At 33.4% G+C, this 5,301-nt stretch overlaps 1 pseudogene; it reads left to right on the forward strand.

Annotated features, from left to right (window-relative positions):
* The first annotated feature begins 602 nt into the window (after positions 1-602).
* On the forward strand, positions 603-4,672 carry LOC139426423 (cysteine sulfinic acid decarboxylase pseudogene; annotated as a pseudogene).
* Positions 4,673-5,301: the final 629 nt, after the last annotated feature.

The raw sequence follows: 5,301 nt of genomic DNA on the forward strand, positions 1-5,301 counted from the left end.
AGTTAAACTCAGAAGGAAAGTCTCTCTCTTATTCAACACGTTACATAGTTTTCATTGTATTTAAAACTTTAAGTAAACAATCATCATAAGCACGATTAAAGTGATGTGCAAAACAATATAAACAATATGCAAGAAAAGAAATAGATATATACATAACAATGGAATTAAGATACACATGAAAATCTTATCATTTACAGGAATAAAATATTATGTAGAAGAAAGCTTTTTCCAAATTTGACAAAAGAATCCTAACATTGCAGATGATACATACATTTTGCAAAATAAATTGGTAAATTATTATTATTACATTTTATAAAAAATTTGAAAATTATATGTATATATGAAAAAATGATTTGTGCTTAAAAGAGTTTAAAATATATGGGATTTATAGAAATTTTGTTTGATTAAGAGAAAAGGAAAGTTCAATACGTTCTATGAATAATCTCATGTATCGTTATGTACCATTAAAAAAAAATTTCGCAAGAAATATAAAATATATATAGAGAGAGGAAAAATAAAAATAATTTTATAAAAAATATCCAAAATAATAGAAAATAAAAATTACAACTCATCGTTTACAACAAGTAATGCAAGTTGAGAAGATGGTAATGCTTAAACAAATAATAATAAGAAAAGCTCCAAGCATTTTGAAACCAAAAAATACATTACTCAATGTAGAAAAAGATAAAAAGTTAAAGAAACCTGAGCCAGAAGAATCAGAACACGATATCACTTTAGTGTACGAGGAATTAAAATTCAGGAGATTTATACTAGGCTCAGTTAAACAAAAGGAAAGTAGCTTGTAATGCTTCATTTCTCTTGCTACGAGGCATAATTTTTCTTGATAACATTTTTGTTCAGCCTGAAATTTAGTAACGAATTCTCGTGGCTCAGTCTCCAATATAAATGACTGAGTGTATAAAACATTTTTTTGAAGTTCAACAGATACTGTTCCAAACTGGCAACTGGAATGAGCAGTAAACTTCAGCTCACTTAAAATCTGGCAAGAATAACAGCCTTTTGCAGTTACCTCGCTTTCCATAATTTTGGGGCAAATTTGTGACGTGTCTTTTCTTGCATTATCTTAAAATCACTAAAACTAATTGAGAGTTTAACAGAAGCAGTTGCCAAGAGTTGTGATACTAGGGAACCCGTGTCCATAGAAAATAAGTGCAAGTCTCTGGCCAGTGGAAGGGCTTTTTCCTTTGAGTCGGTTATTAGGGTGAGGCCATCTGGTTTCGTTGTACACCTCAATGTTGCCTCGAAGAAATCACACTTAGTGATGTCGGGATCAAATATGAAACTTTTGGTGAAGCTTTCAATGGCCTGAATCTGACCCACCAAACCAGTCATAGGAACATGTTGAGGGCTAGCTGGCGTCAGATAAGCCTCTGATGGATTTCCAACTCAAACAACGAGGGATTTAGCGAACCTTGAATTTCCATAAAAATTCCATCTTTTGTTTGGGCTGTTAAAGGGAATGTCGGTACTTCCGACGTACCATTTTCCGATCGTTCAACCTCTACTGTATATGAACACTGATGACCTACAATTGAACGTACTTCATAGGAATGTATGAGATCAGGAATGTAGAATACACGGTAAAATAAACATCCCATCCGGGAAATAATAGTGCAGCCGCTACCCACGCTTGAAGGGTAGCGGCTATAATAATAGTTCTGGGGACAAGCCAACTGACTGATGGTCTTTTCTTGCACTGGAAATGTAAAATATAACCGTTTGGATGAAAATTTGCGTTGTGCTGAAATTAGTTTAAATTTTAGATGAAATCAATTATTTCTGTGGGTGTCTTGAAACCATAAACATGTTTGGTACTCCAGATTCTTTCATGTAGTTTCCGCCGTCGTAAAAATCGCACATTTTTGATGACCGTCAAATGTTTGACAGTTTTGAAGGTCGGAAGTAATAATCGAGTGGCTTGTGCAATCGCTAGTTACTGTTGCTAAGAGTGTTAAGAGTACCAGCAAGGGCAATGTGTCACGTCTGATTTGTTGGTTCACATGATTTTCGAGAAATTGGTTAAAATTGAAAAATTGGCGCCGAGCTGAGTTGCCAACTATCGCTCCTCCTAACAGTGAAATGTTGAGAATACCTCTGATGAATTTAAAGGAAAATATAAATATATAACATAATGTTTTTCGAAAAACGTTGTTTCTTTGAAAATAAGTTGTAAAAAGAATAAAATTAAAATAACTATTACAGAAATAGCATCATAAACTAGATAAGCAATATGACGAGGCCAGCATTTGATTTGATATAAAAATTCCTTACAAAGAATACAGTAGTTTGGTGACTTTTTTCCGTCGACATTTACAGATAAATAAAGCGATGGAGGGTCTACTTCTTCGAGAAGTTACTAAGTTGATCCTTGACTCTAAAATTATTGAGGATCCCAAAATAGTTTCAGCAAAGCATAAAGTTACTGAGTTTCAGCACCCCAAGGAGTTGGAGGAAATTTTCGATTTGAACCTCGGTGATGAACCGTCATCTCTCGATACTATGGTGAAACTTTGTCAGGATGTTCTTAAATACAGTGTTAAAACTTGTCATCCTATGTTTGTGAGCCGACTCTACCAGGGCGTTAACGGATTCGGACTGTCAGGGGCGTGGCTTGCAGAATCATTTAACACTAATCAGACAACATATGAAGAGGCTCCTGTGTTTGTTTTATTAGAAAATGCATTATTGGAAAAAATGATTAAGTTAGTTGGATGGGAAGACAGCGAAGGTATATTTTACTTAGGTGGGTCAATGGCAAATATGTATGGAATGTCAGTTGGGGACTTTCATGCTGATCCTTCAGTAAAAACTAAAGGCATACGGGAGTTACCTCCTTTAGTGTTATTTATATCTGATCAGGCTCATTACTCAGTCAAGAAAGGAGCTTTATTCTTAGGGTTTAGAACAAATAATGTGATTGAAATATCTACTGATTCACAAGGTTGAATGATACCTGAAGAACTTGAAAAAGCTGTATTGAAAACTAAAAGTGAAGGAAAAATTCCATTTTTCGTTTGTGCCACAAATGGAACCACAGTAAATGGAGCTTTAGATCCCTTAAAACCGTTATCTGATGTGTGTAAACGTCATAACTTACGGCTACACGTGAACGGAGCTAGGGGAGGTTCAACTACATAACTCATAAGAATCTAATGGTCGATTCCATAACCATCGATTTACATAAGATGAGTGGTGTATCATTTCAGTGCACAGTATTTCTTACTCGCCATAAGGGTATCCTCTACAAATGTAACGCACTGCACGCGGAATACTTATTTCAACCTGATGCTTACTACGACACACACTAGGCGATGAGAGTATACGATGCTCACGAAAAGTCGATTGCTTAAAGCTGTGGATTGTTTGGAAAGCCAGGGGTGGTTTGGGTTTAGAAAAGCAAGTTGATACAGCATTTACTATGACTAAATACTTAGATAAGGAAGTGAGGCAAACTGAAGGTTTCATTCCAGTTCTTGATAAGTTTGAGTGCACGAATATCTGCTTTTGGTATGCGCCTCCTAGTCTTCGATTTAAAGAAAAGGAACCAGATTTCTGGGAAAAGATTGCAAAGATAGCTCCAATTATTAAAGGAAGAGCTGTGAAGGACGGAACTATGATTATACGCTACCAACCATTAAAATCCAAAAATTGGGTCAATTTCTTCTTCTCATGTAAGGTATATTTCAGGTTTTGCCTAAAAACATCTTTCGGTCATTCATATTTTATTTGACACTCTTCTCTGAATTTTGTTCATTTCACTTGACGTTACTTTACATCTTCGAAAATGTTAAGTTATAAGTTTATACTTAATACTATTTTCAAATCAAAAATTGATATAAAAATTAAAATGAGTGAGCGGCACGATAAACATTTTTTCAAACAATTGCTCTTACAAACGCAAGCTCTTTGTATACTGTCAGCCATGAAAAAGTTATATTTGCATTACTTCTATTTTATCTTTCCAATTTTGTATTTCAGAAACATCAGTTCTGCACAATCAGAAACAAATATTAAGACTTCCTAGTTATCTCTCTAATATGAATCTTCCATAGGTTTTGGACTCATTATACTTTGAATGTCCCTTCACTACTTTTTTATTGTGAGCTTTCCTTTTATATTCCAATTTTACTTGATGTAGAATAAACAACGCGAAACTTGTTCCTTAGATGTCAAATTGGTTCTAGTAATATGATGCGTCATATACACAATCAGGTATATATATATATATATATATATATACACAAATTAACATGAAAAACATGAATAAAATAAAAATAAAAAACTAAATGGTAGAGAAACAAGAATGGTAAAAGCAAATAGTCGTTGTCAAGACACATCTAACATATATATATATATATATATATATATATATACATATATACTTCTTCCCTTCGTTGAAACTGTACGAATGAAATGTAAAAATGACGACAAAAAAGTTATGGTATCATTTTATTTAATTATTTTTTATTTTATTTATCTATTTATTTATTTAATATTCTGACAGGAATATCTTCAAAACGTCAAGAAAGAAACGTCTAATTTCCCTTTTTTAGCTTATGACAGAACATTTCGTGGTAAATTCAAATCTTTACCTTCTTTGACATTATTACGCATTGATTTGGAACACAGAAAGAATATATTCGCCAATTAGACAAGACAAGAATACACCAACGTTAATGTAAACCTTTCTCGAAAGTTGCACCTACAGAAACTATTATTACTACACTTTGTCCCCATGTCGAAATTTTTGATGGTTTTCCATTGATGGACCAACATAATCTTGATGGTATGGTTGCCATCAATAATTCCATCATGAACCATTATGTTTCTTGATGATAACCAGTATAAGTAACCATCACCCCTATGTAGGAATTCCGACTAATTTATGATGGTCCATCATAAAAATATCAACTTATTTTGAAGGTTTGTTCATGTTAAATCATCAGATAATCATAGCTTCTTAGAAATCAAATGTTGGATCGATAATGGACAACCATCTTCCCAATGTATAAATTCAAACTGATTTATGATGGGCAAATTATTTTGATGGTATATTCCTGAGAACCAACAGGAATTCCTATTAAACCATGATGGAAATGTATAGTTGGAACCATCACGGTTCATCATGAATTGTTGGTCCATGAGAATCAAACTTTTCTTAATGGTTAACCATCATAGTATTAAATTAGCATTTTCAATCATGGAATGATGGAAGTTTGCTGGCATACAAAGGACCATGAACACATAATGGAAAATGTTGGATGAGGGTGACCATCAAAT

The sequence above is a fragment of the Parasteatoda tepidariorum genome, chromosome 9 (genome assembly GCF_043381705.1).
Source record: "Parasteatoda tepidariorum isolate YZ-2023 chromosome 9, CAS_Ptep_4.0, whole genome shotgun sequence".
Lineage (NCBI taxonomy): Eukaryota > Metazoa > Arthropoda > Arachnida > Araneae > Theridiidae > Parasteatoda > Parasteatoda tepidariorum.